Here is a 24,058-nt window from a genome sequence, read left to right on the forward strand (position 1 = left end):
GTTAGGAATTACTATTTAATTAAAACTACATATATTAAAATATTTTTTATATAATTGAAAATCATTTGAATTTTAAAACATTTGGAATTCATTAATAATTTTAAAATATTTTAATAATATTTACGATAACTTTATAAAGTAAAACATACTAAAACATATGATTTTCAAGCAAAGTCGGCTAAAAATTCTAAAATTTAAAATACGTACTTAATCGAATAGTATTCTTAAAATGGTCAAAGGTCGGTCAAAATTAGGTGTCAACACATACAACACTATTTGCAACTAGAATTTTAACTACCAACAAACCATATTTCAGACAAAACGAGATAAGAGCTAAATTAAGATTAAACCATACAATTTTAAGAAGCACAAATCGAAGTGTACCCCTCCCCTACGCATTCAGAAACTCAAACTATTCCAAAGGGAAAAACACATTATAGATTCATAGGAAATTCTTAGAAGAGGAAAGAAAGACAAACTCAAACAAGACTTGAAACAAAATTTGCATTCTATCAAGCAATGAAATCTTATGCTAAGAAAATAACCCATGATGAACAAAATGGTAACAAAGCTTACATAACAACAATGATATAGTAGGGAACATCACAATGGCATTTGAGAAATAATGCAAATCGTCGATCGAATTCGACACTTTAAATGCAAATCACATTGAAATCCATAACCCATCAATCAACAAGAAACCTCAATACTGGACACATATACAGTAGAACCAAACCAAAGTTGAACTCGAATAGATGAATTAAACAAAGCTTAACTAAGATAAATTAACATATGTATAAATTGAGTTTACCTTTTCGAGAGCAGCGAATGAGAATGGTGACGAGTAAGGGAATAACGAACTTCAACACCCAAAGGATAATCTCGTGAACGTCAAACTCTGACACAACAATAAACCAAGATGTCTGAGTCAACTTTGAACCCCAGAACCCTTTAAGAACTTCGACGAAAATGGACTATTCTTTGATTTTCCTGGAAGATGAACTTTAAACAGTTCTTTCACTATTTTTTTTTTCAATTTTTCTGCCTAAAAAAGGTTCAACTAAAAACTTTTTCCTCCCCAAAAATCTCCCTATGATAAAGTCTAACCCAAATTCCCCCCCTGAAATTATCGGAAGGGGTGTTTTATCGAAAAATTGATTTTCGAAAAAAAGAGTTTGTTTTATTTTTAAAGTATTTTCGACTTTTAGGAGTCGCCACTTAATTTTTAAGGAAAATTAAGAAAACTTTAATTTTCAAAAGACTTAACAGAAAAATCGATTGAAAATATTAAAGGGGTTCGGGATTCCTATTAGCGTCTTAGGAAGGTGTTTAAAGCACCTAAGACGCTCCGCTAACTACGGTTTTCCGACGATTAACAATATTTGACTATTTTTTGTTTTAAAATTTTTTACAAAGCCTTAAGTTGAACTTTCAAAAACATTCCCTTAGGCAAATTTTCAAGTTTTGAATATTTATTGTTTTAAGACTTAATTTTAACTTGATAAAATAGAAAGGCGTTTCGAAAGGGGGTTTGGAGTTATTCTTACCCTAGACTAAGAGACAATTAAAGCAAAAATATAAACAAGTAGTAAAATGGAAGAGAGAGAGAGAGAGAGAGAGATTTGGGTCCAAGTCTTTGGGTTCTGTTCGCCTTGACCGAAACTTGGACCCACCTGTTTTTGGGTATTTGACCCATTTTCACCTGTCCTATGACATATAAAACTAAAAATACAAGAAAGTAAATTAACAAGGGCTTATGCCCGTTACAAAATACAAAATAAAGATAAAGAAAGAGTCTTCTAGTCCATCTTCTTCCATCTCCACTTGACTTTCTACATTTTTGCCGGTTTTGACGGATTGACTCTATAAGAATTTTTCGAGCCTTCATGGCTCTCTCGAGATGCGAAGAGGGAGAGTTCATAGGGAACTCAAGCAGATTTTACATGCCACAATGAAATAAAAGATAAATTAGGGAATGCGCTCTTTAATAGATTTCAATTTCAATCATAAGCACGTAATCACACGGCCAATATAATGAGTTTAAGAAATGATGACATACCAAAGAACATGAGACGAGCAAAGAGCATATTGCGACTTAAAAGATGTACACAAACGATAATAAGTAAATGAAAAATAGGAAACCAAATATACTTTCATGAGAAAACATAGTCAAAATACATGAAACAGAATATAAGTGCCAAAATCTGCAAAAAACAATACTACAAAGTAACATAAATAAATATATTCAGAACACGTCGGAATACACAGAATCTGACCCTTTTGCCCAGAGATGTGGGTATACTAATCTAAGAAGCATATTTCCTGCAACCTTTAGAAAATGACCGCATACATTCCTCACGAGCTATGAAACACAATAAATAAAAAAGATAGATACTTTCATGATTTTTGACAAAAAGAGGACAACCTTAGCTAAACTAACATATAAAAACACTTGAGATGTGAGAAGGATATCACGAGCTAAGAATACCAAAGGCACTAACGTCATTCGGCTAAGTGAGACGGAACAGCCTCAAAAACATACTTTGAATACAATAATAAGAGGCTAAATCGAACTCAACAAGCACAAATCACACATAAAGACACCTTCTATGCTTCAACGCAATTGAACGAGCAGAACATTTGAGAACCTAAACGAATGCTACCAAGGAATGTTTAAACAAAAGGTTAATAATTTTGAAGCTAAAGACAAAATTCCGAGCATACAAAACCCACACAACACTCTTCGACCATATTTTCATGTAACTGACTTCGAAATACCAAGAGACAAGTCCGACATTGCTTCACAAACAGATCCAACAGTAAGAGGAAACATAACCAAAAGAGAATACAAAGCAAGCTCACGCACCATCTTCTGCGTTCATGGCTTTCCGAAGACGAAAAACTCGCATGAGTGAATCATTTGGCGCGTTGACCAACTAGGATAACCCCGATCAACCCACACATAATTCTCAATGCAGCAGCAACGAACTAAACAAAGAAACAAAGCTATTCGACGAACTGGACAACAAACAAACCCAACACGCTTCTCTGCGACTAAACGTTATTAAGGAACCAGCATCTATTATCGATGTAAAAAAACACAAAAGAACAACCTATCAGGTTACCTACAAGCAGTCTAATGAGACTGAAACGAAAAAAACATTCAAGCGAAGAGAAACCAAAATCAGACAAATAGGCCAAAACAGGGTAGAAGTAGAAAGTCCATAAGCATTTGCGTTGTACCCATTGTTTGAAAACAGGATGCAAAGGCACCATCTAAACTTGCCAGAAACAGATGCTTATCGCCAGAACAGCTTGCGAAATAAAAATTTAGAGTCAGCATACATCGTGCAAGGTCAGCCAACCAACAACAATGGCTGCCTCGCGACGAGGGACTCGGAAAATAGGAGAAGAACATGAAGCATACGAACTTCAATGAAACAAACCAACACAAAGTACTTCCAATAACATAGCCTATTACTTCTACAGCGATCAACAACACTCAAAACACCTCGAATATCCACACATGAGTTTGCTTGCGTAAGAAAAGAATAGATGAAGGAATATTAATAGTGAGTTGAGTTAGAATAAACTAGATATTACTTTTAGGAGAGCAGTGAACGGGGATGATACGAGCTCGGTTTCAGGTAGAATATCTCTCTGAAACTGGGTTCAAGAGGCAACTCGACAGCAACCTCGATTTGAAGAGACGCTGCGCGACTTCACAAAATTTCTTCGACGATTTTTCCCAACCCAACCGTCCCTCTACAACAAGACAGAAAAGGAAACAGAACACTCTCTCAAATTTTATCTCAAACCTTTGTGATGGAACCCAAAAAAACAACAATTCCCAAAAATATCGTCCAACTAAAAATCTCTCGACCAAAATTCCAACCCAAAATTTATAACCCCCACTTTAGTCTAGGGTGGGGGTTTATATAAAAGCAAACAAAACTACGGTTTCGAAATTTGGGCGGGATCGACGATTTGAGGCCCATCTGCTATTCGAAATTCAAAAAAAACCAAAATCTTATCTGAAATTTCAGAATATTCCTCGATTCCAAATCCTCCAAACGGCTTTGAGGCGAGGTGGAGGGTCGAGATGAGCCTTCCGTGCTTGGTACACGACATGGCTTAATCTCGTGCTACCAAGGACGAACAAGGACGACTCCATGCTGTTGAGGCGAGGGCGGCTACTGTCCACTCTGCGCTCGTACGAGTGCGAAGAGAGAGGGAAGGAGACGCGCGACTCGAGGACACGTGAAGAAGAAGACAAACCGGCTGTGAGAACTCCTGCGCGTGAGTTGATTCGCGTCTGGGATTTTCTGTGCGAGGGAGAGATAAGCATACGCGACTGCTCGCGTTGGGTTCGCACGAGGGAGGGAGTTTGGGAGAAAGGGAGAGAGCGTGAGGGAGACGCGAGAGGGAGAGACGGGTTTCCATTTTTGGGTCTGTTTTTCTCTGCGTTTTTCTGGGTTTTTCGTTCTTTCTCCTTTCTGGTAATGGCGTGATGTGAAGGGGGGAAGAAGACAGGGATTGGGCCGGGTTTTTCAGGTATTGGGTCGGGTGATGGGTTTTAGTGGGTTGGGTTGGGTTGAGGAAAGGAAGTGGGCTGCTGATGGTAATTGGGCGTGGGTTTAACTTAGTGGGTGTTTAAATGTGTATTGGGTCGCCTGAGAATAAATGGGTTGGGATTTTAAGATGGGCTGCTGAATATTTGGGTTTTGGAAAGGGACACTTGGGCCTGAGAATTAGGAATAAGGCGAGGGGCCCAAATTTGGCTCTTCCAAATTAAATGGAAAAAGAGTTCAATTTAAATAAAAGCCAATTGATTTAAAATCGAATTTGTATAAATTTATTAATGAGCCTATCTATTTAGTAACATAACTATTTGAATTATAAGATAATGATTCAAAATATAGTTGTGATTTAAAGTAAACTAGTTTAATAGCATACTTTCTAAACTTAAGATATACATATATACATATACATATATATATATATATATATATTATTTTTTTCGCAGGATTTAGAAAACTAATTAACTTAAACAATTTGAAAAACTCACGAAGCTCGATAATTAATTTATACCAGTGTGGGTCAAAAATGGGTGTCAACAACTGTCCCTCGTTTTACTCGGGTTGATGCAAGCAACTAGAAGGAAATGAAATTAACCACCAATTTTGGCCAACCCTATTCATTTTAAAGGAAGGATTTGACAAAGAGTTTAGGAATTATGGTCGAACCCTTGAAAACGGGTTTCCTACCTATCTCAGGCTATATGAGAATTCGGGCCACTTGTAGTTCGATAAGCTTGATTCAACACACGATTTTGAAAGAATTCCAAAAGCCACATCGACACCGAATTATGAAGGCGCCGAAATGCTTGAGAATAGAATTCGAGAGCGAATATTGGGATACAGCCGAGTTTCAATATTGAATCCGCCTACATATCCCTAAACCTTCGGAATCAGGCTGTGTGTAGTTCGACTCAGTCGGTGGAGAAGGAAATCTATTATGCCAGATAACCTTCGGTTCTGGACAAGTGACAAATTAAACGAGTATGCAAAAGAGGCTTGTAATCTCTTAACCATGAATGTGGAGCTCTTCACATCCATAGGTAAGAGCTTACACAGACATAACTTCCAAGGCTCCTGGCGAGTTATCACTCAGATTGGAAACTTGCTTCTGAAAGATTGAAACTTCCGGATGCAAGACCGAAACTGACAGAACTAGAGAAAAACCCGCATGTCTCGAGAGGGTGGTTTGATTGTGGTGGAAGCCGCTCCTCTGCTCGCGTCCTAAGAGTTTGACATTCCCCTTCGGACTATGTCCCAGTTCGCTGCTAAGAAAAAGTTCCACGTCGTGCTGCATCCTTTTTGATGTCGTCCACACCTGTGGTTTTTGGAGAATTCATCCTATTCGGATGCCCTCGACAAAGACTGAGATAAAACTCGTCAGCTTAAAATGCAATCAGAAAGGGAGACAGTGTCTTTTACCATGTCGACACTTCATTGTTCTCCTCAATATTCGACGTCGACTCGATCGGTCTGACGTTCAACAAATAAAGATCATGCCTTGTGCTTTGTAAATAAAATCTTCAGTGTACTCTTCATTTGATGCTAAAATAAATAAATAAATGTTGATGCGATATTGATGTCTCTTTTGTCGTTATCTTCGATGCTCTTCTTGATGTTTTCTTTTATCAAAATAAGGAATGTGGTTGAGGCCGATGGATAAATATTGCTCTTTCTTTATCCGTGTATGTCCTCTTGCGGGGCATAAATATCTTCCCGCAATACGTAAATTCCCGCGAGGTATGAAGTCTTCTCGCGATGCATAACTTTTGACGAGGCATGAAATCTTCTCGGCGCGCATAATTAATGACTCGCGATGCATGATTTCCGCGATGCATGATTTTCAACGAGGCATGGATTCTTCTCGTGATGCATAAATTTCGGCAAGGTATGAAGTCTTCTCGCGATGCATAAATTTTGACGAGGCATGAAATCTTCTCGTCGTGCATAATTAATGACTCGCGATGCATGATTCCGCGATGCATGATTTCCGTGATGCATGATTCCGCGATGCATGATTCCGCTATGCATGATTCTGCGATGCATGATTTTCAACGAGGCATGGATTCTTCTCGTGATGCATAAATTCCAGCGAGGTATGAAGTCTTCTCGTGATGCATAAATTTTGATGAGGCATGAAATCTTCTCGTCGTGCATAATTAATGACTCGCGATGCATGATTTCCGCGATGCATGATTTTCAACGAGGCATGGATTCTTCTCGTGATGCATAAATTCCAGCGAGGTATGAAGTCTTCTCGCGATGTATAAATATTGAGGAGGCATGAAATCTTCTCGTCGTGCATAAGTAATGACTCGCGATGCATGATTCCGCGATGCATGATTCCGCTATGCATGATTTCCAGCGAGGCATAAATTCTTCTCGCAATGTATAAATTCCAGTGCGGTATGAAGTCTTCCCGCGATGCATAAATTTTGATGAGGCATGAAATCTTCTCGTCGTGCATAATTAATGACTCACGATGCATGATTCCGCGATGCATGATTTCCGCGATGCATGTTTTTCCAGTGTATAAATTCTGCGATGCATGGATATTTATATCGCCCCCGTGGATAGTAACGGCAAGACGACCTCCAAATAATATATCGACTTGATCAATAATGATAAAAATAATAATTGCATAGCTGTCTCTTCTGAGATAATGCATTGTCTTGATCGACAATAATCATCTTGCTTTGATAACGCAATGCAAATAGCGTCTTCTATAAAAATCGTGAAATCTTCGCTGAGATTCCTTTTTGATTCACCTTTGAATCTGGCCAGGCACTTTGTAAATTTCATGTATTGGGGAATGGCTTGAAATAAACAAACACATTCACAAGCATCTTAGCATAAACGATATGAAATGCTTCTTGCTTTCAATAAAATCACTGGCTTTGGAAATAGTTTTCTCCTTCTCCGTATTCATCAGTTGGAAGAATTCGGCCGATTTTGAAGCGAAGCTATAAACCTGTATCCACAGAAAAATTGTCAGTTTTAAACATACTGATCTGTGTCGATCTCTTCGGTTGTTTGCTCCTTGTCTTGATGTCTCCAATTGATTTCCCGATTTCCCGACTCTTGATAGATAAGGAAATATCTTATGCCAAAATAGATGAAATATAAAAGGGAAATTTTTAAGAGAAACAAGAAATTTTTTAAGAAATAGTATCTTGAAAAAGTCACCGCCAAGTCATGTCATGTCAGGCTTAACGAGCTCTTTTGAGTCCGACGCTTGTCGAATGAATTTCAGAGGCATTCCGGACTTGTAGGGAAGACCCATAACAAAATTTTGAGGCCATCCTCAAAATTTCTATCCTAGTTTACTGTCTTGCTCATCTTTCCGTTGTAACCGAACAGATCGCGGAATTTTGGAGGTCTTCTCAAAAATTCTGTCCCAGTCGCAAATCTCGAAATATCTTTAGTTTGTCTTGCTGAAGAGGAGACTTCTTCTGGAGAATTTTTGAGTCCCTCTCAAAAATTCTGTCCCAGTTTCTATTGTAGAAGGGAAATAAAAATCTTACGAGAGATATGACAGAGCCCTTGTGGCACCTACGTATCCCGTTGAGGCAGGAATCAGGTCAAACGTAGTTCCCCTTAAAGGTTAACAAGAATAAAATTTACAAAGAAACCGACCGAGGCCGACAAAGGCCTACGTATCTCATTCTTGAGAATTCAGGTCGAACGTAGTTCAAATGCAAAGAAATAATTAAGGGGGTAAATGGGGTGATCGAAGCCGACACAGGCCGCCTACGTATCTCGTTCTCGAGAATTCAGGTCAGACGTAGTTCGTTACAAGAGGGATAAGAGTTCAAATTCGAACAAATACAAGCAAACAGAAGATTACAAGTAAATGATAGAAAATGCAAAACGAACTTCACGCGTAATATTTCTTGACAGCATCTGAGTTGATAGGCTTGGGCCATACAGCGCCATCCATCTCTGACAAGACTAAAGCACCTCCAGATATTACTTTGCGAACCATGTAAGGACCTTGCCAGTTTGGTGCGAACTTTCCTTTGTATTCGTCTTGATGAGGAAAAATACGCTTAAGAACCAACTGACCAACTTCAAAATTTCTGGCTCTTACTCTTTTGTGAAAAGCGCGAGTCATTCTCTGTCTATATAATTGGCCATGGCAAACAACGACCATCCTCTTCTCATCAATCAAAGCTAACTGATCAATCCGTTTGCTAACCCACTCAGCATTACTTAGCTCAGCTTCTTGGATGATCCTTAATGACGGTATCTCGACTTCAACAGGCACGACTGCTTCCGTTCCATATACTAGCAAGTATGGAGTAGCCCCGGTCGATGTTCTGACCGTTGTTCGATAACCTAGTAGAGCATATGGCAACATTTCATGCCAACCTCGCTGTTTGTCAATCATTTTCCTCAAAATCTTCTTGATATTCTTATTGGCGGCCTCTACAGCTCCGTTCATTTGAGGGCGATAAGCAGTTGACCTCCGGTGAATAATCTTGAACTGTTCACATATCTCTTTCATCAGATGGCTGTTGAGATTTGCACCGTTATCAGTAATGATGGATTCTGGAACTCCAAATCTGCATATCAAATTGTTGCGGACAAAGTCGGCCACCACTTTCTTGGTTATCGATTTGTAAGAAGCTGCCTCCACCCACTTGGTGAAATAATCGATGGCAACCAAAATGAATCTGTGTCCATTAGAAGCGGCCGGCTCTATAGGACCGATGACATCCATTCCCCAAGCTACAAATGGCCAAGGTGAACTCATAGCATTGAGTTCGTGAGGTGGCACCCTTATCAGATCACCGTGCACTTGACATTTGTGGCATTTTTGTACGAATTTGCAACAGTCATTTTCCATAGTCATCCAGAAATAACCCGCTCGAAGAACTTTTCTTGCCAAAGTAAGCCCATTCATGTGTGTACCGCAAACTCCAGCATGTATCTGTTCAATAAGCCTCACAGCTTCAGCAGCATCCACGCATCTTAAAAGACCCAAATCCGGAGTCCTCCTATACGGGACTTCTCCATTCAGAAAGAAACTGAGAGCCATACGACGTATTGATTTCTTTTGATTAGATGTAGCGTCTTCTGGATATGCCCCAGACTCCAAGTACTTCTTTATGTCGAAATACCAAGGCAAACCATCTGGTTCTGATTCAACATGTGAACAATGGACTGGTTGTTCCTTTAAGTCTATATCCAACGGGTCGATGTAATCAGTGTCCAGGTGTTTGATCATTGAAGCGATGGTGGCAAGAGCATCAGCTAATTCATTCTGTATTCTGGGAGTATGTCTGAATTCGATCTTGCGAAACCTTTTGCACAGATTTTGTACGTACTATACGTAAGGTACAATCTTCGGGTTCTTCACAACCCATTCTCCTTGAACCTGATGAATCAAAAGGTCTGAATCTCCAATAACCAGTAACTCGTAAACATTCATGTCAACGGCCATTTTCAAACCGAGAATGCAAGCTTCGTACTCAGCCATGTTGTTTGTGCAGTTGAATCGTAGCTTAGCCGCCATAGGATAGTGCTGACTAGATTCTGATACCAAGACTGCTCCAACACCTTTACCTTGGTGATTCGCCGCTCCATCAAAGAATAATCTCCAACCTGGATAAGCTTCAGAAATATCTTCACCCACAAATGACACTTCTTCATCGTGAAAATATGTCTTGAGAGGTTCATACTCTTCGTCAACGGGATTTTCCGCAAGATGGTCAGCCACAGCTTGTGCCTTTATTGCTTTCTGAGTCACATACACGATGTCAAACTCACTCAACAGCATTTGCCATTTAGCTAACTTCCCGGTCGGCATCGCTTTCTGGAAAATATACTTCAATGGATCCATTCTGGAGACGAGATATGTAGTATACGACGACAAATAGTGTCTCAGCTTCTGGGCAAGCCACGTTAGAGCACAGCATGTTCTCTCCAGCAAAGTGTAGCGAGACTCGTACGGAGTAAATTTCTTGCTGATGTAGTAGATAGCCCTCTCTTTCTTCCCCGTCTTGTCGTGTTGACCAAGTACACATCCAAAGGCGTTATCTGAAACAGACAAATACAGCAACAACAGACTCCCTTCTCGCGGAGGAACCAGTACTGGTGGGTTAGACAAGTAGCTCTTGATAGCGTCGAAAGCGGTCTGGCACTCCTCAGTCCACTTAGTTGGGGCGTCTTTCTTCAGCAACTTGAAAATGGGCTCACATACCACTGTTGATTGTGCTATAAACCGGCTGATATAGTTTAACCTCCCTAAGAAACTCATCACTTCTTTTCTCGTCTTTGGCGGAGGTAACTCTTGAATTGCCTTAATCTTGGAAGAGTCGAGCTCAATACCTCTTCTGCTGACTATGAACCCCAACAACTTCCCAGCTGGGACTCCAAAAGTACATTTGGCGGGATTTAGTTTCAAGTTGTACCGACGCAAATGTTCAAAGAATTTTTTCAGGTGTGTCAAATGATCTGAACTCTCGCGGGATTTGATTATGACGTCGTCCACGTACACTTCAATCTCCTTGTGAATCATGTCATGAAATATAGTCGTCATGGCTCTCATGTAAGTAGCACCGACATTTTTGAGGCTGAACGGCATTACCCTGTAGTGATATACCCCCCAAGGTGTGATGAAGGCCGTTTTTTCTGCGTCTTCTTCATCCATCAAAATTTGGTGATAACCCGCGTAACAATCCACAAATGACTGCATCTCATGTTTGGCACAATTGTCAATCAGGATATGGATATTTGGCAACGGAAAATTATCCTTTGGACTAGCCTTGTTGAGATCTCTGTAATCGACACAAATCCTGATTTTTCCATCTTTCTTGGCGACCGGAATGACATTGGCCAACCAGGTTGGGTATTGCGTTACTTCTACCAGTCGAGACTCTATCTGCTTGGTGATTTCTTCCTTAATCTTCAAACTCAATTCAGGCTTGAATTTCCGAGTCTTTTGTTTCACCGGTTCGAACCCTAGGTTGATAGGCAGCTTATGAGATACGACATCGGTACTCAACCCTTGCATGTCAACGACATCCCAAACGAACACATCCCTATATTCGGAAAGCAGACGAACCAGGCTCTCCTTCTGAGTCTCATTCAGGTGGGTGCTGATCTTAACCTCTTTGACACATTCTGAATCTCCCAAATTCACCGTTTCGGTCTCCTCCAGATTCGGTTTATGTAGATTCTCGAACTGTCAAAATTCTTCTGCAACATGGTCTGGTTCCCCACTTTCTTCGTAGTCGTCAACCTCATCGTCATTTGCCTCATTTTGATCGTTTAGCTCATGACATGACACGACATTGGCAGGTTTGTAACTTACGTTACTGAAATCATAAACAGACAAAATTAGAAAAGTAATATATAACAAGCAATTTAATAAACAAAGTCGAAATAAGGAGGCTTTCATTTAAATCAAACAAAATGCGAACTTGGGTCATGGCACAGGGCCATGTCACTTTTTCCAAACATCACAACAAAATTCAAAATCAAGAACAATGCAGAAATGATGGGTCTCGGGCTCTTCCGGACAACCACCGATTTCACTATGCATGAAATAATTCCTTTCTACCCAAGAGTTCGGGACATCAGGATTGGCGTAGAAGTCCAATTCCGCAGCATCTCCCCTGGTTCTGCATCGCGAATGCCAGCTGGGTTGACCTCCTCCTCGATAACGGTGTTAATCTCCCTGAAAAGGTCACAGATTCCTTCCCCGTTGTCTTCAGGCTCGGCATGTTTCCGGACTAGAAAGGATTGATAGAGATGCGGGATCGGCTTAGTCAACCCTTGATCCTTTTTCCTCTTTATCTTCACATCATCATCTGTGGGGATGTACCCCAAACCATACTTTGATCCTGTAGCAAGGACCGGAACCGGCTCGATGATCCCTTGTGCATTCCTTCCCAACCTGAAACCTGGTTCGAATCCGCTTTGCAGCATCACCGTGGCGATCATTCTGTACACGGCCAGCATGGGAGTCTGTGGGGCCAAGCTCTCATCGGTGGCATTTACCAACTCCACCGTGTAGAAATCTAAACATTGCGGCGTTTTGTCCAAGATCGGCACCTGTTTACCTGAATGGCTCCTTTCCCCGTGAATAACTAGTTCTTAATTGTTCCATACTAGTTTCACCACTTGGTGGAGAGTGGAGGGGACGGCTCCAGCCATATGAATGAATGGCCTTCCCAAAAGGAGGTTATAGCTGGTGTCGATATCCAACACCTGGAATTTTGCCTCGAACTCCGTGGGGCCCATTTGGATGGTCAGGTTTACAGCTCCCAACGTGTCTCTCTGCACACCGTCGAATGCTCTCACATTGACCTGATTTTGCTCCAACTTTCCGAGGTCAAACCTCAGCTGCTTCAGTGTGGACAAGGGACATATGTTCAGGCTAGATCGGTCGTCTATCAAAACATGGTTGACGATCTTTCCACGGCATACCAAGGTGATGTGTAGAGCTTTGTTGTGGGCCCTATTGATGAGCTCCTGGTCACACAGACAGGCTTTGATGAAAGCCTTGGATGGCACGTATGTGCCCTCAGGTACGAGTAGCGACAATGTAGCTGCTATGATTCACCGAGTCTTCTCCAAGTGCTTGACAATGGAGTAGTCTTTGGGCTGCATTCTCCTCCAGAACTCCTCAGCTTCTGCTTCGCTGATCGGTCTCTTGGCATGATCTTTCTTTTGTCCTCCGAGAGCAAGCTCGTTAGGAGTGTAACATCTACCAGATCTGGTCATGCCTTGAGCCACGACCGTTTCAATAACAAACTTGGGCTTGGCGAGAGTCTTTGCGCGCACCAAGGCAATAGCCTTTGAAGGTGTCAGGATGACAAACTCTCCCTTTTCCCTGACGCTCAAAGAAGCGACAGCCCTTTCCACGTCTTCCTGAACAACAGGAGTAATTCTCTTGGCTTTACGTTCATCTTCGTCAGTTTCTATCATGTTGATGTTTCCACCCCCATGATTTGGCAACGGATTCGTGTTGACGTTTGGCGCCGCAGGCTGTAGGGAGACCACTTCCTGGTTAATCAGGTCCTGGATCTTGTGCTTGAGATTGATACAATCTTCTGTATCGTCCAACACTGTTGGAATGATAAGCACATCTCTGCTCCGGTCTGTAGAATCTGGAGTTGACATCCACAGGCTTGGGCTCCACAGGGTGGATGTATCTGGCCGCGGCTAATCTTTCGAACAATTTAGTTCTGCTCTCAGCCAACGCGGTGAAGCTTCTGGAGGGCTTCTTCTCAAACCTGGGGCGAGGGGAATCATACCCGCCCTGCTGAGGGGGAGGGACTTGTTGGTAATTGCGGGCGTTTGGTCGTGGAGCTTGGGCTCTGGGATGGGGATTTGTTTGGTAGTTTGGCATTGGGGCTCGGTAATTCGGATGGGGTTTTTGATATACTGGGGTTTGTATTTGATAAGCGGGGAATGGTGCTCGATAGCTTGGCTGTACATTAGCGCAGCTGGGAGCGACATTCTGGTAATGGGGAGGGACTTGATAATCTTGGGGGTAGTTTGGATATATGGAGGGAAAATTTTGGGGAATTTGGGGTGGATTCTGATACGACAAAATATGGGCATCTTGATAAGGGGGGCATCATTGTAGTGGCCAGAATGATCTGAGTGTGGACGGTAGGCTTGATGAGGCTTTGATGGAGGGTTAGGGCGGCCTTGGGGACGTGGTAAGTTTCTGGGGGCCTTTCTTACCCCGTGTGAGATAGCGTTAACCTCCTCTCTTTTCTTCCTTACCAATCTGGAAGACCCAGGCGATGCAGACACTCGGGCTATCTTTCCCGTCTTCAGGCCATCTTCAATAGTCTCACCCACTTTGACTATTTTGGCGAACTTGGCACCGATTAACAAGATGATCATGTCATAATACTCGGGCTCCTGCACCCGCACGAACACCTCCACAATCTCTTTTTCTGTCATTGGAGGCCTCACCCTCGCTGCCTCCTTCCTCCATCTGTACGCAAATTCTCGATAGCTCTCTGCGGGCTTCTGCTTCGTCTTCTCCAATGAGTACCGATCAGGAACTATCTCGACGTTGTATGTGAATCTGTCGACAAAATCCTTAGCCAGTGCACTCTAACTGGGCCACTGTCGAGTCTTATGTGACGTGAACCATTCCAGGGCCTCACCGCACAGGCTCCGGCTGAATAACCTCATCAGCAAGGCTTCATCTTTGCCAACTCCCACGAGTTGGTCACAATACGCTCTGAGGTGTGCCATGGGGTTGCCCACCCCTCCGAAGGTATCAAACTTCGGGATCTTGAACCCTTCAGGCAGGTTCAAGTCTGGGTGGATGCATAGTTCTGCGTAGCTTAACCCGGCGACATCTGGAGTGCATTGCAATTCTCTCATTGCCCTCTTGATCTCCTCCTTTATGTTTACCTTCGCTTCTTCCCTCGTCCTCCACCCTCTTTCTTGCTCCTCATAGTGGTCCAACTCGGAGCCGTGCACCTTATGCTCGGCCGGACAGGGACTTGAAAAGTGGTTCTTTTGGGGAGGGGTGGGGCTATGGACGGGCTTGGGACATTCTGTGCGGTTTGATAGTTTTGCGGATAATTTTGGGGATTGGTATTTTGGTTTAAGTGGGGGTGTGGTGTTTGGGAATTGAAGGCGGTGGGATTTTGGGTTTGATTTTGGGGGTAGTGGCGCTGTTTGAGTATTTTGGGGATGTGGTGGTATTTGCGAAGGATTGTTTGGAAGTGGGGAGGGAGTTTGATAGGAGACCGACACGTAGTGAGGGTTTTGGGTTGTCATGTCTACCCCAGACGGGTTGTGCACGGTTGTCGATGGATGTTGCTGAGTAGGATCCGAGCTGGACGAGGGGAAGTATGTAGGAGGTCTTGCGTCGAGAAAGTTGGGGCCGAATCTGGGCAGAGGGGTGTCTTGCCTCCGTTGCATCTCTACCCTCATGTCAGCTATTTGCTGCATCAGCTGCGCAATAAGCTCATTCTGCTCTGCCACGGTTGGCTGAGCCACCACGACATCCGTGAGGCTGATTTGTTCATTGTTGTCGCCCATGTCTGTATTTGCGTTTGATCCGGGGAAGGAATCTGCGCGAACTTTTGATCTGGTGAAGTAGTGGTGATCTGCCAGCTTTATCGACACAGATCAGTAAGAGGTACCTGAGAGGTAAAAATAACTCAAAGGCAAATTTGTTAGTGCATATCCGGAGTACAAAATGCATAATATCGCACATAGAAAAGATAAACACACAAGTCGCTTTGTTTGAGGATATCTTAACCCACGAATGAGGACGAAAATATATTTTGAACAAATAGAAATTTGTTTGTTTTGACGTTATCTCGGGAAAGCTGAATCACGTTGAGCTATGGTCTTCTTGCAGCTGTCGTGCGATGCCCGTTGATCTTATCTTCGTATCTCCGAAACATGGAGGAGAATGAATATTTTCAGTGATAGGGGCCGGGCCGGGAAGGCTGCCTACGTATCTCACGGGGAGAATTCAGGCCCAACGTAGTTCGGATACAAGGATGAAAATTTTTTTATTCATTTTTTCATTGCGATTACAAGGGAATTGAAAAACAACATTGAAATTTCTAGAAAACAACATTTGGGGATTTCTTGTCTTGTGGCTACGTCATTCCTTTCTTTTCAGGCAGTCGGAAATGGAGGCTTGTAGACGATTTCTTCTTCATCGTCCTCCTCAATTACTTCATAGCCGGGGCCACTGTTATCTGTTCCCTGTTCACGGGCGGGATGTTTTCCGCATTTTAAGTTGCTATGGGTTGCCAATTCTTCGTCCAGTGTCGCACTTCTGGCCAACGACACGGCAGTCTCGATATCTATCTTCGCCTCTCTCGCCCTCCCTTCGTGTACGAAGCAAGTTCAACCTTTTCCTTAGGCTTTCGGTTTCCATCTCAACCTCCTTCTTTCTCTTTATCTGCGACGCCAGATCTTTATCCACAGTTGCGACCGTAGCTTTGTAGATCGCCGTGGTCATGTCTACTTTGAGCCCTTCCTCCTTAACCTTCTTAATCTCTCGAGCGACTCGTTCGATCTTTCTTCGCAATTCCTCCTCAGTGAGCTCCGTCTGGACGTTCTTTCCTTTGTCCATAGCGGTGATTCAACTTTCCTGAGATGATAGAGCGGTATTTAGGATTTATGGTATGGATTTTTTTTTAATTTTATTTTATTATTATTTTTTTTGTGTGTGTGAGAAACTTGAGACTTGGGAATTTGGTCGGACATTTGTAATTGTGATTTTTGTGTACTCTTTGGAATTTGGCTAGGAGTGGGTTTACAATATCCTCATTCAAAGCAACGTAACACATAAGCATTTTAATACACATAGATAACGTGTCCTAATCATGCATGGGGACCCTTTTGTGCCAAGGGTAGGCCTAGCGCATTCGAATGATGTACGTGTGAGTTTAAACCAGTCAAGTGATTCCCCCCAAAAATAATATTTAACAATGAGTGAAATGTTTTAAAAGGGAAATAAACAAACCCACGCAAGGGCTATTTAGAAAGTGCGATAACATCAGGCCCACGCAGGGGCTAAAACAATGCAAATACAGACAAAGAAAAACCCGCGCAGGGGCGATATCCACTATGCTGCTCTGGATGGTCCCGCTCCGTCGTTGTTTTTCTGGATTTTGTGCTGTTAGAACATGTACCTCAGCATCAACAAAAACCCCTCACCTAGACGACCTTTGTCTTCCAGACTCTCGTATCGCATCCTCTCGATTTTCTACTGGATCCAGTTGTCGAACTCTTCATACCCTTGCTTCAGTCTCTCGATCTCTCGAGTTGCCCTCTCGAGTGCATCCTGATTCTCTACGAATTTGGCGTAGACCTCATTAGCTTCTTCCTTTAACTCTCGCAATTCGGCCACTGCTTTGGCCTCCTTGTCTGTCACACTGCAGAAGCTACGGGGGATTTGAAAGGAGATATTTCGTATATCTCTCTTCAACCATGCTTTGTAACCTTCGTCGCATCCAGCGTCGAATCGGTCGGGAGCGATAGTGTCTTGAATCATACGCTTGGCGTTCTTCCATTCTCTAAGCATCTCTGTAGCGTCGTCCACCCTGTCGTCCCTAATATCGTATACATAAGCACCATAATACGCTTCTCTAGGCACAATTTGCCTCCTTCCGAACTGTCGCAAGACTCGGAATGGCGCGTAAGGGCGAATTTCTCGAATGCCAGGTAGGGGAAGCACGACACATCTTCGACTTTCTACGACAACTTCTTTGGATATGAAGCGATCGAGCATCCATTGGAGGTCCTCTTCTCTCAACTCGGAGAAAATTTGGGCCTATCTCCCTCTCGTTTTCCAATTGTTCATGTTTGCCCAGAATAACAAGTCGTTCAAGTCCTTGAGGGTGTTCTTGTTGTCGAGAGTGTGCAGTTCTCGAGTTCCGGCACCCTTCGCCAAGTGGCTGAGAATCCACCATTGGAGGAGCAGATTACAACCCTAGAAGTACCGATGTCCCTCTTTGCACTTACCCAAAGCGCGATATATGTCTGACAATATGACCGGGGCTACGGAGTAGTACTTTGTCGTCCCTTGGTTCTCGTACCCTTTGAACAACGTCTGGACAAGTGTTATAACTCTGGTGTTGATGCTCAGGCTCGGGCCGTGCGGGAAGACCATCGTTCCCAACAAAGCTATGGCAAATGCCAACGGGCGGAGCTCGTTCCACTCCCTGTAGGAAATCTTAAATTCCCGATTATACGCGGCATAGAAACTCGCGTGTCCAAATCTGACGTAGAGATATCTGAACATTATGTGGGAATCTTGACACCAATAAGTGAAATTCTTTCTTAATCCTAACCAATCCGAGATGTTCTCAACGAAAGGTTTGTTGGGGATAAACACGTCCTCTTGTTTTCGGGCTCTTCTTTCTAGACCCGTGCCCACAGTGTCTATGCAATCTCTTATTTCTTCCAATGTAGGGGTGATTTCGGCCGTTCCAAAATGGAAGACCATTCTTTGGCTGTCCCAGTACCCTGTGAGTAACTCTATCAACTCTGGCCAACCGTTCATGTTGATTAGCTCGGTCAAGGCCTCTGCATACTTGTTGAGAGTCCGTCTATGATCTCCGTCTAACTCGTTGTGCCACATTGTTAGTTGGGGTGGCGCGGAGATGACCATGTTGAATTTGGGAAAGCGGTCCATATCTACAAAACAGAAACCCGTTAGACTTTCCCCTACCCCCAAGTTGGTTTTTTCACACATATATTTTCGAAAGTCAAATAACATGATGCGTCGTGAGGTCGAAGATCTTAGACGCGATTTTTTGGCGGTTACCCATCGTCCTAGGCTGATGCCTAATTTTGGTTTTGGTTTTGCTCTAACTTAGGCTTTTCTAGAATTGTTTTCAAATAGACGGTTACCCGAGTCGGACAAACATCGGGGTGGAGATATCGAATAACGTCGGATGACCGCATTCCGACTATTTATTCGATACTCCCAAATAAGTTCTTGGGGTATTTCTGAGAGAAGTCGTGGTAAGCCGCGTAACTTCCGTTTACTAATGCAACTAGTTGCCGTTTGGCGGAATTTATGCCATGAGAAAATGCAATTTCTAAAACTAAACAATTTTAAACAATTATACAAGTTAGTCAAATAGAGTTAGTCTTAGGGTTAGAATCCTCCGTCCCCAGCGGAGTCGCCATTTCTGTTTTATCGAAAAATTGATTTTCAAAAAAAAGATTTTGTTTTATTTTTAAAGTATTTTCGACTTTTAGGAGTCACCACTTAATTTTTAAGGAAAATTAAGAAAACTTTAATTTTCAAAAGACTTAACAGAAAAATCGATTGAAAATATTAAAGGGGTTCGGGATTCCTATTAGCGTCTTAGGAAGGTGTTTAAAGCACCTAAGACGCTCCGCTAACTACGGTTTTCCAACGATTAACAATATTTGACTATTTTTTGTTTTAAAAATTTTTACAAAGCCTTAAATTGAACTTTCAAAAACATTCCCTTAGGCAAATTTTCAAGTTTTGAATATTTATTGTTTTAAGACTTAATTTTAACTTGATAAAATAGAAAGGCGTTTTGAAAGGGGGTTTGGAGTTATTAGGCATTTCGAAAGGGGGTTTGGAGTTATTCTTACCCTAGACTAAGAGGCAATTAAAGCAAAAATATAAACAAGTAGTAAAATGGAAGAGAGAGAGAGAGAGAGAGATTTGGGTCCAAGTCTTTGGGTTCTGTTCGCCTTGACCGAAACTTGGACCCACCTGTTTTTGGGTATTTGACCCATTTTCACCTGTCCTATGCTAGACATATAAAACTAAAAATACAAGAAAGTAAATTAACAAGGGCTTATGCCCGTTACAAAATACAAAATAAAGATAAAGAAAGAGTCTTCTAGTCCATCTTCTTCCATCTCCACTTGACTTTCTACATTTTTGCCGGTTTTGACGGATTGACTCTATAAGAATTTTTCGAGCCTTCATGGCTCTCTCGAGATGCGAAGAGGGAGAGTTCATAGGGAACTCAAGCAGATTTTACATGCCACAATGAAATAAAAGATAAATTAGGGAATGCGCTCTTTAATAGATTTCAATTTCAATCATAAGCACGTAATCACACGGCCAATATAATGAGTTTAAGAAATGAGGACATACCAAAGAACATGAGACGAGCAAAGAGCATATTGCGACTTAAAAGATGTACACAAACGATAATAAGTAAATGAAAAATAGGAAACCAAATATACTTTCATGAGAAAACATAGTCAAAATATATGAAACAGAATATAAGTGCCAAAATCTGCAAAAAACAATACTACAAAGTAACAAAAATAAATATATTCAGAACACGTCGGAATACACAGAATCTGACCCTTTTGCCCAGAGATGTGGGTATACTAATCTAAGAAGCATATTTCCTGCAACCTTTAGAAAATGACCGCATACATTCCTCACGAGCTATGAAACACAGTAAATAAGAAAGATAGATACTTTCATGATTTTTGACAAAAAGAGGACAACCTTAGCTAAACTAACATATAAAAACACTTGAGATGTGAGAAGGATATCACGAGCTAAGAATACCAAAGGCACTAACGTCATTCGGCTAAGTGAGACGGAACAGCCTCAAAAACATACTTTGAATACAATAATAAGAGGCTAAATCGAACTCAACAAGCACAAATCACACATAAAGACACCTTCTATGCTTCAACGCAATTGAACGAGCAGAACATTTGAGAACCTAAACGAATGCTACCAAGGAATGTTTAAACAAAAGGTTAATAATTTTGAAGCTAAAGACAAAATTCCGAGCATACAAAACCCACACATACACTCTTCGACCATATTTTCATGTAACTGACTTCGAAATACCGAGAGACAAGTCCGACATTGCTTCACAAACAGATCCAACAGTAAGAGGAAACATAACCAAAAGAGAATACAAAGCAAGCTCACGCACCATCTTCTGCGTTCATGGCTTTCCGAAGACGAAAAACTCGCATGAGTGAATCATTTGGCGCGTTGACCAACTAGGATAACCCCGATCAACCCACACATAATTCTCAATGCAGCAGCAGCGAACTAAACAAAGAAACAAAGCTATTCGACGAACTGGACAACAAACAAACCCAACACGCTTCTCTGCGACTAAACGTTATTAAGGAACCAGCATCTATTATCGATGTAAAAAAACACAAAAGAACAACCTATCAGGTTACCTACAAGCAGTCTAATGAGACTGAAACGAAAAAAACATTCAAGCGAAGAGAAACCAAAATCAGACAAATAGGCCAAAACAGGGTAGAAGTAGAAAGTCCATAAGCATTCTTGCGTTGTACCCATTGTTTGAAAACAGGATGCAAAGGCACCATCTAAACTTTCCGGAAACAGATGCTTATCGCCAGAACAGCTTGCGAAATAAAAATTTAGAGTCGGCATACATCGTGCAAGGTCATCCAACCAACAACAATGGCTGCCTCGCGACGAGGGACTCGGAAAATAGGAGAAGAACACGAAGCATACGAACTTCAACGAAACAAACCAACACAAAGTACTTCCAATAACATAGCCTATTACTTCTACAACGATCAACAACACTCAAAACACCTCGAATATCCACACATGAGTTTGCTTGCGTAAGAAAAGAATAGATTAAGGAATATTAATAGTGAGTTGAGTTAGAATAAAGTAGATATTACCTTTAGGAGAGCAGTGAACGGGGATGATACGAGCTGGGGTGATCGACTTCACCACATGAACACGAACGGAGCTCGGTTTCAGGTAGAATATCTCTCCGAAACTGGGTTCAAGAGGCAACTCGACAACAATCTTGATTTGAAGAGACGCTGCGCGACTTCACAAAATTTCTTCGACGATTTTTCCCAACCCAACCGTCCCTCTACAACAAGACAGAAAAGGAAACAGAACACTCTCTCGAATTTTATCTCAAACCTTTGTGATGGAACCCAAAAAAACAACAATTCCCAGAAATATCGTCCAACTAAAAATCTCTCGACCAAAATTCCAACCCAAAATTTCTAACCCCCACTTTAGTCTAGGGTGGGGGTTTATATAGAAGCAAACAAAACTACGGTTTCGAAATTTGGGCGGGATCGACGATTTGAGGCCCATCTGCTATTCGAAATTCAAAAAAAAACCAAAATCTTATTCGAAATTTCGGAATATTCCTCGATTCCAAATCCTCCAAACGGCTTTGAGGCGAGGTGGAGGGTCGAGATGAGCCTTCCGTCCTTGGTACACGACGTGGCTCAATCTCGTGCTACAAAGGACGAACAAGGACGACTCCAGGCTGTTGAGGCGAGGGCGGCTACTGTCCACTCTGCGCTCGTACGAGTGCGAAGAGAGAGGGAAGGAGACGCGCAACTCGAGGACACGTGAAGAAGAAGACAAACCGGCTGTGAGAACTCCTGCGCGTGAGTTGATTCACGTCTGGGATTTTTTTGCGCGAGGGAGAGAGAAGCATACGCGACTGCTCGCGTTGGGTTCGCACGAGGGAGGGAGTTTGGGAGAAAGGGAGAGAGCGTGAGGGAGACGCGAGAGGGAGAGACGGGTTTCCATTTTTGGGTCTGTTTTTCTCTGCGTTTTTCTGCGTTTTTCGTTCTTTCTCTTTTCTGGTAATGGCGTGATGTGAAGGGGGGAAGAAGACAGGGATTGGGCCGGGTTTTTCAGGTATTGGGTCGGGTGATGGGTTTTAGTGGGTTGGGTTGGGTTGAGGAAAGGAAGTGGGCTGCTGATGGTAATTGGGCCTGGGTTTAACTTAGTGGGTGTTTAAATGTGTATTGGGTCGCCTGAGAATAAATGGGTTGGGATTTTAAGATGGGCTGCTGAATATTTGGGTTTGGAAAGGGACACTTGGGCCTGAGAATTAGGAATAAGGTGAGGGGCCCAAATTTGGCTCTTCCAAATTAAATGGAAAAAGAGTTCAATTTAAATAAAAGCCAATTGATTTAAAAACGAATTTGTATAAATTTATTAACGAGCCTATCTATTTAGTAACATAACTATTTGAATTATAAGATAATGATTCAAAATATAGTTGTGATTTAAAGTAAACTAGTTTAATAGAATACTTTCTAAACTTAAGATATACATATATACATATACATATATATGTATATATATATAATATATATATATATATATATATATATATATATATATATATATATATATATATATATATTATTTTTTTTCCGCAGGATTTAGAAAACTAATTAACTTAAACAATTTGAAAAACTCACGAAGCTCGATAATTAATTTATACCAAGCATGGGTCAAAAATTGGGTGTCAACAGGGGGGTTTATAGGGGAATACTAGGGTTTCGATTTTGGGGAGGGCATGATGAGGAGTTTCCCAAATTTTCCGCCCATTTCGAATTTGAATTTTCAAACCTTATCCCAAGGCCGAGGGAATATGCCATTTGGATGCCAAATTCCCAACGGATTGGGAGGCGAGGTGGACGAGTAGGATCGTCTCCCTCGTCCTTGCGCCCTTGTGTGGCCCAAATCCATGCTACAAGGACGGAATCCAAGCTGGTGAGGCGGTTTTTGCAGCTGCCCTATTGTTTCACTTGTACGAGCGCAAAGGGAGAAGGGAAGGGAACGCGCTGTACGTGGAGTTACGCGAGGAAGAAGACAAAACAGAGGGAGTGGCCTTCCTGTGCGTGAAGGAGACGGAGAGGGTCTGTTTTTTTCGGGAACTGCGGGCTGTGAAGAGGAAGAGGGTGTAGCAGGTGGGTCGGGTCGGTCAGGTCAAAAGGAAAAGGGGTGGGTTTAGGATATTAAAATGGAACTGGGCTGGGTTAAGGGAGCAATTGGGATGGGCCGCTTGAAACTTTAATTTGGGTTTGGGAAAAGTGGACTAGGAATTAAATTGAAAGGGAATGTGCTAGGAAGGAAATGTATTGGGCCGTTGAAATTATTTGGAAAAGAATTGGGGGTGGGCTGGGAAAGTAAGAAGAGTGGAAATTAATTGAAATGGGCTGGGAATAATAGTGTAGTGTGCTGAAAA

The sequence above is a fragment of the Solanum lycopersicum genome, chromosome 10 (assembly GCF_036512215.1).
Source record: "Solanum lycopersicum chromosome 10, SLM_r2.1".
Lineage (NCBI taxonomy): Eukaryota > Viridiplantae > Streptophyta > Magnoliopsida > Solanales > Solanaceae > Solanum > Solanum lycopersicum.